General features: G+C 42.8%; 1 protein-coding gene across 6 annotated transcripts in view; it reads right to left on the bottom strand.

Moving 5' to 3' along the window:
* Positions 1-13,650, bottom strand: part of CNOT4 (CCR4-NOT transcription complex subunit 4) — an 898,013-nt gene that overhangs the window by 461,087 nt on the left and 423,276 nt on the right. The gene's annotated exons all lie outside the window — the stretch shown is intronic.

Here is a 13,650-nt window from a genome sequence, read left to right on the forward strand (position 1 = left end):
ATAAAGCAGAGTGCAATCTGTAGTTAGTCCACAAAATCCTCAGTGAAGCACAGGACTATATGCTGGTGGTAGGAGTGGTAAAAAAAAAAAAAAAAAACACTGTTCCTCACCGCTAACATTTTTTATAGACCACTGGATTGATCAGGCACACAAGTGGAATGACAGCGTTGGGACTAAATTAATCTACTAGATCTTGTAAGTTCAGCTCTTCCAAACTACAGTGGTCTTCTCAGTTAACTCAACAATAAATATAACTTAGAGGGGAAGGAAAGATTCTAAGCCTGATCAAGCCTACTGTCTTTGGAAAACACTCATTACAATGCTTTTTCTAGTAGCAAGCAGGATTGAGTTAAGGCACACAAGGAGAAATTAGATCTTAGCTGATTATTTTCTATTAATTTAATTTGGCATTTATAATCTGGTTAACCAAGTTCAAGGCAGAGAAAAATCCAAGTTAAAAGAACATTACTATACATTAAACAATTCAAACATAACCAATACATATTAACTAATGTGGCTACAGTATTGAACAGGGGAACATAAGCAGTTATCATCCCTAACATTTTGACATATGCCTCAGGCTGATTAGATGAAGTGTAGCCATATGTTGATCCCATAAAACCAAAAGGCTGTATCCTCAGGCTTTCTATTTTCCTACCCCTTAATGTTGGTCCCCCACAGTCTGTATTACCAAAGTTATGAAGTCTGTTTATTGGGGTCCATCGGTTGTCCGTTAATAGATTTGAAATAGCCAGATTTTCAGATGATGACAAAAGCTCATATAGTCTGATGCAAGTCTGATCTCTAATCGTAGAGAGTTCTACAGCTATGCACCCCTTCACAGAAGCATGGTGTGAATGTCTGTTTCAGGTGGAGGGTTGGGTTGTTAGGTAGTACCAATCTCATGTCATTTAAAAATCTAAGCGCTCTCCTGGATTGATAAACTCGCACAAACCTTTGTAGATAGCCTGGGGACAGGTCACAGAGACCTTTAAAAGTTAAAGGTTAATAATTTGTGTCGTTCAACTTGGATAGTAGGTTTAGTAAGTCATTCCCTACCCACAATATATTGATCTTATCATAATCTTCAAATCTAGGAAACAGAATTAGCTAAAGAGTGAGTAAAAGACCTTGTTCATCAATGAGTATACTGAGAGTAGATCACGTCATGGGAATAAGAGGATATCATCATCTTCATAGGAGAAGCATTTAACCTCAAATGGTTTCAGCATTTCTCCAAAACCTCTGAAGTAGAAGTTAAAAAGAACTGGAGATAGAGGAGATCCCTGTGGTACAACGCACCTCATGGGCCAGGAGTGAGACAATGTCTATTGCTATTTGACTTATACAGACCTTTGCTGTAGAAAGCCTGTGAACCATCATAGCACTTTACCCGTGATTCCTACTTCGCCAAACATTGGTATTAGGAGGTTGTGATTCACCAGGTCAAAGGCAGCTGATAAGTCCAACTGCATTATAAAGATCTGTAGGTCCTTCTCAAGCAAGAGGCGAAGTTCAGTCAGCAACCCGTACTAAAGAGAAGGCAGAATCCTGATTGCATAGGGTATAGCAGTTGATGATCTAAGTAATCCTGGAACTGACTGGAAACTACTGCCTCCATGACTTTCATTAATATGGATATATTAGCCACTGCGTGGTAATTATTATGAAGTGTTCCATCAAGTGTTTACCCCTTTAAAAGAGGTGACAGTACAATGCCACCTACCTCCATGGGGAAACTGCCCGAGGTTAACATGGTTGTTACCAACATTTTGATATGCTCCACTATTGGTGGGGGTGCTAGTTTGAGTAATTCCGACATACAGGGATCTAAGATACATGACCCCTTATAAAGTCTAGATAAAATGGATCTAAATTCATCAGAATTTAGGTCCATGAAAGAGAACCAAAGGTGATCTACTGGGCAACTTACCTTCAGTGTGAGGGCTGATCCTTCTCTCTGTTTGTGATGATGTAGGGATGGATTTTAATAGTTTCTCCACCTTAGATTGAAAGTAATCGGCAAATGTTCCCAAGGCCAGATTAGATTCTTTGGCTACTTTTAAGGGGTTTGTCAGGGATTTAACTAACTGGAAGAGAGCACGTGAAGAATTACTGCTATTAGCAATCTTTTGGGTGTAGTGTTTTTGTTTCTCGGCTATCATCATATTATTACATCTTCTAATTTGTTATCTTCAGTATTCGTCTTGTGCTACTTGTTTTACCATCCAGATTTGTTAAAAACGTCTACAGAATGTTTTCATATATGCTATCTCCTGGGTGTACCAGGGATTTACAGCCACTCGTGGGACCTTTATTTCTTCCATTGGTGCTATGTAATCTAGGGAGGCTAGAAATTACATGTTCCAGTTGTCTGCCAGTTCCTTGGATAGTATTTTCCCTCTTTGTACCTTTGTTTGTTTGGTCTGAATAATGGGAAGGATAAATTATTGCAGTTTGTGATATGACCAGATAAGGGAGAATGAGCTCCATAATTTATGAACCAGATCCCACAGCTGTATGGGGGCTAGAACAGCATCAATTAGATGGCCTCCATTATGGGAGGAGCCCTTACTGATTGGTTTAATGTTTAGGTCATTTAGCAGAGAGAAGATCCGCCAGCAAGCGGAGAACTCAAGCGTCCCACGGTAAAAACAATAATGTGCAAAAAGTGGGAGTACGACCAAGGATACCAGAAACTGGAGGATGTTCTTAAATAAAAAAACTTTATTGAAGGTTTGAAGACTCAACACAACGTCGTGTTTCGGCCGTCAGGCCTGCATCAGGAGTCTGCTGTGCAGAGTGCTGCGGAGCAATGATGATGGAAATCCTCTGAAGATCTTACAACAGTCTCTTGCACGGAGAATTGCTAAATAGCAATGAGGTTGGTTCTTCAAAAATGACGTAGTAGTCTTTAAAAAGACTATTTAAAAAAGTCCGTCAGAAGCGCTTTACGCACTATTGGTAATGCAGATGCAAAGGTCATTTAGCAAGCATAGTAGGACTTCAGCTTCCTGGCATTCTTCACCATTCTGGTGCATATTTAGGTCTTCTACAATAATAGTTGCTAGGTGAGATATAAGGCATTGGAGTATAAATGTTGAAAATCATGAGCAACAACCTGCGAGGGGCTCAGTATGTAGCATAGATCTACTAGGCCATAGTTTACTGTAGTAGAGGGTACCTCTACTTTCATAAAAACTCCCTCAAGGACCTTGTGTATTAAATGTATCTACAAACCCCCCCACCACCAGCATCTTTTGTCAGATCTGTGTATTGAATGAATTAGGTAATCAGGAGGACATATGATAATGTCTTCTTTAGTCAGACATGTTTCAACTACACAGACCAAGTCCTTCCCACTATTCCAGAACCTGTGGACAGTTGTGTCCATCAACCAGAAAGTGGAGAAAGAAAACAGTAAACTCAGTTGAGTCATCTCTCTCTTCACATCCAGTCCAGCTTCTCAGAATTTACTTAAGACAAATTGTAAGGATAAACTCACAATAAACTCAGTTGAGACATCTCTCTCTTCACATCCAGTCCAGCTTCTCAGAATTTACTTAAGACAAATTGTAAGGATAAACTCACAATAAACTCAGTTGAGACATCTCTCTCTTCACATCCAGTCCAGCTTCTCAGAATTTACTTAAGACAAATTGTAAGGATAAACTCACAATAAACTCAGTTGAGACATCTCTCTCTTCACATCCAGTCCAGCTTCTCAGAATTTACTTAAGACAAATTGTAAGGATAAACTCACAATAAACACAACCTAAAACATTAACCAGGCAAGCAAACATGTGTGGGCCTTCCTAATTTCTGGACAATTTGTAGAAAACAAGAGATATGCAGGAAACACCATGTAAGGTGAAAGTCGCGATTTGACCCATTACTTCACTCCGACTACACAACTCAGGTGGGTGTTTGGAATAGTGGGAAAGACTAATGGAAAGAAAATTATCAGGTAAGATCCAATTTCTCCTTCTATTACTTAGCTTACTACTATATTCTAGAACCTGCAGGATTGTTCAACAGCAATACATAAAGTGGGTAGGATCCTGGCGCTGCCACCCACCCTCCCCTAGGACAACTCTTCATTTATAGTCAGTTATTGTAATTAGGGTAACAAGCAAGGAGTGCTCTTACACCATCTAAGAAAGAAACACTAACTAAATCATACAATTTACTATATAAACTAAAAGACACTTTTATATAATATCCTTAATACTGAAGCAAGTTTTAAATTATTGAAAAACTCAAAAACACTAAGATGGAGTCAGCAGTCCAGCAGCGAGAGGGGTGCTATCCAGTCTTTTGCACTGCATGTCACATGTATGATTATCTCCCAGTTGATGAGATGTCATACGTGTGTACCCGATGCAAAGAGCTCCTAGCTCTCAGGGAACATGTCCGTTCTCTTGAGGCTAGAGTAGCAGATTTGGTGGAGCTGAGGGAGACAGAGAGGTACATAGAGGAGACCTACAGGGATGTTGTAGAGAAGTCCCATCTCCAGTCTGCTAGAACTTGTGCTACTTTGGAAGAGGGAGGTCTCCTAGAAGATGAGCATCACCCTGGTGAAGTAGAAAGTACTCCTATAGCCAGGACCTGCCCACCAGCGGATGGACTACCCTCTTGCACCGAGCATGTGTCTCCAATTACTGCCCGGGAGGGAAAGGTTAGGATAGCTGTTGTAGTTGGTGATTCGATCATTAGGCATATAGATAGCTGGGTGGCTGGTGGACACGAGGATCGCCTGGTGACTTGCCTGCCTGGTGCGAAGGTGGCGGACCTCACCCATCACCTAGATAGGATTTTAGGTAGTGCTGGGGAGGATCCGGCTGTCTTGGTACATGTGGGTACCAATGACATAGGAAAATGTGGGAGGGACGTTCTGGAAGCCAAATTAGGCTCTTAGGTAGAAAGCTCAAATTCAAAACCTCTAGGGTAGCATTTTCTGAAATGCTACCTGTTCCACGTGCAGAGCCCAAGAGACAGGCAGAGCTCTGGAGTCTCAATGCGTGAATGATATGATGGTGCAGGGAGGAGGGTTTTAGATTTGTAAGGAACTGGGCAACATTCTGGGGAAGGGGGAGCCTATTCCGAAAATATGGGCTCCATCTTAACCAGGGTGGGACCAGGCTGCTGGCATCGGCATTTAAAAAGAAGATAGAGCAGTTTTTAAAGTAGAAATAGGGGGAAGGCCGACAGTCGCTCAAAAGCGCATGGTTTGGGATAAAGTATCTTTCAAAGATATCACCAAAACAGGGAAGATAGGGTATCCTGATAGTGAGGTTACAAAAGTGACTGTAGTAGATCAGGTGTCCCTAAATAAAAATAAAAACCAGATAAAAGATTGCAAATTAATACTGTCAAGTACTAAGTATGATGTAAATAGGAGCAACAAACACAGTTTGAAATGTCTATATGCGAATGCCAGGAGCCTAAGAAATAAGATGGGAGAATCAAACATATAAACGGCGAGTGACCGTACTCACTCGCAAATGCGCAGTAGAGACTTCCCTCTCTGTCCCGCCCCCGCGTCAATACGTGATGACGGGGGGAGGGCGGGACAGAGAGGGAAACTGCGCCGCCGAGGTTGCTACCGCTCCCCCCCCCCCCACTCGGAGTCGCCGCCGCCACCCCTCCACCCGGCCCGGGCCCTCTCTTCCCTTCTGAACTTACACATCCATTCGCCGAACGCAGCAACGCACATCAGCGAGGGCGGGACACACACAGGCAGAGAAGGAAGGGGCAGCTCAGCTGATGTGCGTTGCTGCGTTCGGCGAATGGATCTGTAAGTTCAGAAGTGAAGAGAGGGCCCTGGCCAAGTGGAGGGGTGGCGGCGGTGACGACTTCGAGGGGGGGGAGCGGTGGCGACTTCGCGGGGGGGAGGGGAGCGGTGTTGACCGCGGGGGGAGGAAAACCTCAATACCAGCCCGTTTTTACGGGCTCAACAGCTAGTAAGAATATATTGCACTAAATGAAAAATTAGACATAATAGGCATCTCTGAGACCTGGTGGAAGGAGGCTAACCAATGGGACACTGTCATACCGGGGTACAGATTATATTGTAGTGATAGGGTGGATCGAATTGGTTGAGGGGTAGCATTGTATATTAATGAGAGCCTTGAATCAAATAGATTGAAAATTCTGCAGGAAACAAACCACTTCTTGGAATCACTTTGGATTGAAATTCCATGTGTAAAGGGGAAAAGGATAATGATAGGAGTGTACTACTGTTCGCCTGGCCAGGATGAACAGACGGATGCAGAAATGTTAAAGGAAATTAGGGACGCAAACAAACTGGGCAACACAATAATAATCGGTGATTTCAATTACCCCGATATTGACTGGGTAAATGTAACATTGGGACACGCTAGGGAGGTAAAATTCCTTGATGAAATCAAGGACAGCTTTATGGAGCAGCTGGTACAGGAGCCGACGAGAGAAGGAAATATTCTAGACCTAGTCCTTAGTGGAGCGCATGATCTGGTGCGGGAGGTAATGGCGCTGAGCCTGCTTGATAACAGTAATCAAAATATGATTGGATTTGATATTAGCTTTGAAATAAGTATACATAGGAATTCAAATATGTTAGCGTTTAAGTTTAAAAAAAGAGACTATGATAAAATGAGAAGAACGGTGAAAAGAAAACTTAGAGGAGCAACTGCGAGGGTCAAAAATTTACATCAGGTGTGGATGCTGTTCAAAAACACCATCCTAGAAGCCCAGGCCAAATATATTCCGCGTATTAAAAAAGGAGGAAGGAGGACTTCCGGCTGGGCTATGAAGGAGTGAGGCGGGGAAGTGTCGCTGCTCCGGAGCACCCGAGAAATCGGCAAAATATTCGGCACCTAAACCCAGCCTATTAGCACTACGATAAGTATAAACGATCCCGTATTCGAAAGGAAGTGGCGAGGAGACTGAGTGAGGGTGGATGGCAACGAAATCGGCACGAAAAGAGAACCGCGAAAAAGGGCAGGCTGTAGAACCCAAAATGGCGGAGAAAAATTTGCCGCCGTCCCCCACACCGAGTTCACTATGGACCGTGGAAATAATCACAGAAGTGAAAGCGGCTGTGGAACATGCTATGGACACCAAGCTGCAAAAAGTCATCGATAAATTAGATAGCATGGATGAGAGGCACGTGTCCATGATGGCGGATATACAAGCGGCGCAGCAGCGGCTCGGGACGGTGGAGGATGAGTTACAGAAAATATCTACAGAACACCCAAAGTTGTCTAAACGGGTGCAGGATCTAGAAGAAAAAATCGACGATCTGGAGAACCGATCGAGGCGGAACAATCTGCGCCTGGTCGGTCTCCCAGAGGCCTTGCCTGACAAAGATCTGCAGAATTTTTTGGAAACTTGGATCCCGCAAGCAGCAGCGCTCCCGGATATGGCTGGCGAATTTAAGATGGAACGAGCACATCGGCTGGGACAGCGGCCGGCAGGAGGAGATCGCCCCAGAACAGTAATCTTCAAAGCGCTTAACTATGCTCATAAAATGAAAATTTTACAAGCGCTGCGTGGCGGGAAACACTTGCAATACCAGAACCAAAAAATGTTATGTTTTCAAGATTATTCAGCAAAGGTATCGATTGCAAGAAAGGCTTTTGTACCACTCTGTTCGAAATTGTTTGAAATGAACTGCCGTTTTAGCCTCCTGTACCCAGCAAGACAGAATTCAAGATGGAGGTAAAGTGGTCTTTTTTGATCGAGTGGAAGAGGCGAAGGTCTATGTGAACAAGTTGCAGGGCGACAGACAGCAATCCACATAAGCAGCATTATAAGGAAAGACAGGTACAATAAGTGGAAACTGATGTGATTTAACTTTGAAGTGGGTGAAAAATCATCTGTTTGGCAGCAGTAAGCCTTTAAGACATAAGATGAGAGGGGCTGGATTCTGTGTGCACTGCAGATGGACTGGAGGTTGTAGGGCATGGCAGTATGGGCCCCGTCCATAGAAAGCAGCTGCAGCAGAGGACATATATGATGGAAGACACCAATAAACTGAAAAGAATCAGACGAGTGAACACTGACTGGTCGGGACAGTACAGTTTACTAAATACAGTACTTAAAAACATGTAATTATTACTGAACCTAGCAGGTCAACTATATGATGATTATTAGCATGTTGGGCAAGATAATGAATGGAGGGATGGTTGATTGAACGTTTGAACGATTGGAGGAATGAAGAGATGAGTGAAGCGAGGGGGGCAATGTGATAAGATTAAGTCCATCTGAAATGTAAAACCATTCTACCCTGCAGTGGTCTGTATAACAGAGAATCTAGATGAAGACCATTGCTCTTGTACATGTGGAGGAAACATGGGCATGTGCGGATCACTGCAGGACATCCACGGGAGACAGTATCACAAGGCATTGAATGAATGACTGAATGCTATTGGAGAGGTTACTCAGGTTAGCTTAAGGGAGAGAGCAAATTTCCTATTATACCTACTATTCTTTAGGTTAATATACTAGGTTATGCAGTGGAAGAGAGAAGCCTGAGGAGTGGCTGAGAGGATGCATGATTGAATGATATCTGAGGGACAATGTTTATGTTTAAAGGAGTGGAGGGCAGGGATGGATCCGAACAGAGGAGGAGGGATTGGGTGATCTGTAAAATAGAAGGGTGGGTAGCTCCAAGTCCAGAACGGAATGGATTCAGGGAACCGAATGGGAGGACTGGGGGAAGAAGGGAAGGAGGGGGGGTGGGAGTTTGGAGAGTCGGGAGGGTCCTCGGGGGGGAGGGCATTGCTCAAAATATGTAGAAGCACTGGATCGGGGGAAATTAGGAAATGGGGAACATGCAAGTCTGGTGAGGGGGGTGGAGGCTGGGACGCTCTCTCACAAATCAGAGATGGAAGACATTTGAGGGTATTGCCTATAAGGAGAGATTAGGGGTAGGATAACATGCCTAACAACATTTACCACTTGGAATGTTGGAGGGATTCAATCCCCAATTAAGAGGCATAAAATTTTGAAAGTACTTAGAGATAGGGGGACCTCCGTTGCCTTTCTGCAGGAGACACATCTTTCCGCGACAGAGCATGCCAAACTTAAAAGATGGTGGGTGGGTGATCTCGTAGAAGCCCCGGCAAAGGGAAGGAAGGGAGGTGTGGTAATCTTATTCAGGAAGGGTTTGCATTTAGAAATAAAGAAGGTCATTGTGGACCCAGAGGGCAGATATGTTCTGGCCTCGATAATTCTTGAGCGCCAACCTATACTATTGTGCAATCTCTATGCCCCAAATACCTTTGATCGAGCATTTTATACAAAGGTGATCAGACAAATACTGGACCTGGGTGATATTCCGATAATATTAGGAGGAGATCTTAACGATGTGGCAGATCCTCAAATAGATAGATCCCACCCTACAGATAGAGAATTAACAAGGACAGTGAGAGGGGTGAACCTTTTAGGGTCAGCATTGGGTCTGGTGGATGGGTGGCGAACACTAAATCCTTTGGAGAAGGACTTTACACATGTGTCAAGGGCTCACTGCACACTATCCAGAATAGATTATCTGCTAATATCAAGAGAACTTTTTACACAGGTCGAAAGCACAAAAATAGGGCCTATAATGATATCTGACCATGCATGGGTAGAGTTAAGCCTCCAAGGAAGTCACTCTAGGCAAGCTGAGAGCGGTTGGAGATTCCCCTCTCACCTATATAGAGATAGTAACTTTACTCCATTTTTACTCTCCAAGTGGCAACAATATAAAATTGATAATGAACAACATAGATCAAATGTAACACTGTTTTGGGAGACAGCAAAAGTGGTTCTCCTGGGAGAAATTATCTCCTACGTGAGTCACCAAAGGAAGGTGAGGAAACGAGAGCTTTTGCGCTTAGAAAAACAAGTGACTTGTCTTAAGACAGCAATATGGAGTGAGTCATTCATTGCGACTTAAGAAGCAATTATTGGAAACCCAACAAACATTAAATGAGTTAATACATACAGAGGCAAAGAAATCATGGGCTTATTATAAATTTCAGCTCTATAAGTTCGCAAATAAGGGTAGCGCTCTCCTGGCTAGATTAGCAAAGGGTAGTACGGGTCGGAGTAAGATAACCACATTGGTGGATTCTAGAGGGAAGCGAGTGAATGATGACAAGGCAATCAACAAAGTGCTCCGGGCCTTTTTTACTAAACTATATGAGTCTCAGCAATCTCAGTTGGTAGATAGTGATATTTATTTGAATAGCATAGAGCTTCCTAGAATATCGAGTGAAGAATTATCCCAGTTGAGTGCCCCAATAGACACGGAGGAAGTGGTATGGGTAATCAAACAAAGTGCTCTTGGTAAGGTGCCTGGTCCCGATGGACTCTGCAATGAGTTTTATAAACTATTACAGGACGACATTGGTCCGGTCCTGACAGAAGTCTTTCAGAAATCTGTCCAACAAAGAGCTCTCCCGGTACATTTGAACACAGCACAGATTATAGTATTAAGGAAACCTGGTAAACCTGAGGATCAACCAGAATCTTACTGTCCCATTTCCCTACTTAACACTGAGGTTAAGCTTTTGGCCAAGATATTGGCAAACAGACTGGCGAGAGTCTTACCATCCTTAGTAGCTGAGCCCCAAGTAGGGTTTACACGGGGAAGGGTTATAGCCAAAAACATAAGACGGACCCTGGCGGCTTTGGAGACAATCAGATTGGAAGGGCACCCAGCTCTACTTATCAGTTTTGACGCAGAAAAAGCGTTTGATAGAGTGGACTGGGGCTTCTTGTTTTGTATATTAAAGGCTTATGGGATAGAAGGCTGTTTTAATGAGGCTGTGCGGACATTGTATGAAGACCCTGAGGCGTGTGTGTACGCAAATGGTATTACTTCAGATAGATTTAAGATTAGAAGAGGGACTAGGCAGGGATGCCCGCTCTCCCCATTATTGTTTGTTTTAACATTGGACCCGCTGTTGCGAGAGCTGCAGCTTAATTCCGATGTGAAAGGGGTGCATGTAGGGGATTTTCTCTTTAAAACAGCTGCTTTTGCAGATGACTTATTGGTATTAATAACTGAGCCTAGAGATTCCCTGCCTTACCTGATGGAGAGCCTGGAGGAGTATGGGGACTTCTCAGGTTTCCGATTAAATCTTTTAAAATCGGAAGCGTTGGCTAGTTCAGACGATTTGCGGAGATTGTGGGGAGCGGGGTTCCCATTACAGTGGGCAAACGAATCATTTAAATATCTAGGGATCCAATTGGCAATGAACCCGACAAAGATATATGAAATTAATGTGCAAAGGTTCCTCCGGGAGACAAAGGAGCAACTGATGAATTGGGCTAATTTGCCATTAACTTTATTGGGATGATTACATTTGTTTAGAATGATGGTTTTCCCTAGATGGCTTTACCTTCTACAGACCCTTCCTCTGTGGTAGCTCAAAAAAGACTTAGAAGCCCTTAGGAAATTAGTGATGAAATTCTGTTGGGGGGGGGGGGGGGTGCAAAATCTAAAGTGAGGTGGAAATATTTATTAGGGGCACAAAAGATGGGTGGTTTAGGGCTCCCAGACATCCGGAAATATAATCAGGCATGCCTGTTAAGGCATTTGAGAGATTGGTTGATGGATTCAGATGTTTATACACATGTGGAACTTGAGCGAGACCACTTCAGGCCTTGGCACCTGGTTTCCCTATTGAATTCTCCAAGGAGAGATTTGCCAGAAAGAGTAAGAGGAAGTGTACTGTTAAAGTCAATGAGACATGTGTGGAAAACAGTGCTCACGTATTGGGGGCAGGATAGCAGAGGAAGCGTATGGTTACCTTTGAGGGGGAATGTGTCATTTAGGCCGGGAGATGAAAATAGGATTTTCTGACTGTTAGAGAATAAGGGAATCCATTCGATGGATGAGCTGGTAATGGAAGACGGATCTCTGCTCTCGTATACTGAATTTCTGGAGAAGTGTGGGCAGGGGACGGCGGCCTGGTTGGCGTACAGGCAGTTGTCTCATTATGTGAGCACCCTCCCACCGGATAGTCTGCACCCACGGTTTGGGATGGAAAATATACAAAGCAGATCGTTGATGGATAAAAATGATTTTAATAATAAATTAGAATATGCATACAATAGCCCGACACAGGCCTTGTTTCGCCCTACTGGGCTGCTTCAGGGGCTACAAAACAAAATAATATATAATAAATAATCAAATATAAAGTTAAAATTGAAATTAGAATTAAAAAATTCAATCTAAATCCCACAGAATTTACATGTATATAAAAGAACAGATAAATCAAAACATACATATATATATATAGTAAAATATCACATAAATCAAAATATACATATATATATATCGTAAATATCATATATATAAAAAAGAACAGATAGATCAAAACATACATATATATATATGATAATAAGTCACATAAATCAAAATATACATATATATATACAGTAAAATATCACATTAAAAAGTCAATGTTCTAAATAGTATTATCATAATTATGTTATGCTTGTAAATACAAACAAAAACTGAATGAAATGCAGACACCCACCTCTTCAATGTTTCTCCACTACCAAAGGAGGAGTAAAATGATAAAAGCAACTGTGATATACTAAAAAAATGAAAAACAATTATGTTAAAAATAGAATGATCATAAGCTCAAGGAATAAAAAATTGATTATGGGGTATCAAAATAATTAAATGAATAATGAAGGATGGAAAAGAAAAGAAGAAAAATAATAATGAAAGATGGAAAAAAGAAGAAGAAAGATAAAAGAAAAAGGACTCACATATACAGTTGATATCTTGAAAAAACGGCTCTCAGAGATGTTGAAACCAATGATCAATAGCCTATATGAAATAGTACCACTCATTAAGTATGTAGTCATGCAGGGGACTTCCGGTGGAGCTGCCGGCCAAGATGGCCGCCGCACAGTATGCTCCTGCAGTCGACAATCAGGGATCCCACTAGAAAACGAAATTTCTTCCCCAAAAAACAGAACTGCAATTGCCCCCTGCTGCGGAAAGGCTCCTAACTCCGAAAATGTACCGCGAAGTCTAAAACAAGCAGATGGTACGGAGTAATTCAGCATACCCGCGAGTACCCGCCTTCGTGAAAAGCTGCGATCAGAACGAGAAGGAGAGAGTCCTAAGGCTGAGACCAACAGCAGATCTGAAGTAAGCCGGGGAAAAGACACAGGCTGGCAGTTGTGGCGGGACTTGGAGCGGGTGACTAGATTGGCGATATAAGCGGACGGAGGGTGTGGTGGAAAGCGGAAGAGTGAGAATAGGAGGCGAGGAGCAGGGGGCAAAGAATTGATTAAGTTCGGCCTAAGGGACTGGAGTAGGCCACGAGGCTACTGAAGAAGGGCAGACAAACAACACCTCCAGTTGCTGCTTTTGGTAACACATTAAAACGCTTAACCAGGAAGAAGAACCCTTTAACATAGAGAGGAGTACTATGAAGCTGCGCAGGTGTTTATCAAAACGAAGAGCTGTTGGAAATAAAAGGAGAGAGGTGTGAGACCTGGCAGTCACCCAGAAGCGGATTTGAACAGCATTTATCTGCTTTTAGTAATAAGTCAAAATGCTTAACAAGGAAGAAGAATCCTTTAATATAGAGAGGAGTAATATGAAGCTGCGCAGGGGTTTATTAAAACGAAGAGCTTGCGGAAACATGAGGA

Source organism: Microcaecilia unicolor, chromosome 10 (genome assembly GCF_901765095.1).
Source record: "Microcaecilia unicolor chromosome 10, aMicUni1.1, whole genome shotgun sequence".
NCBI classification, from domain to species: domain Eukaryota; kingdom Metazoa; phylum Chordata; class Amphibia; order Gymnophiona; family Siphonopidae; genus Microcaecilia; species Microcaecilia unicolor.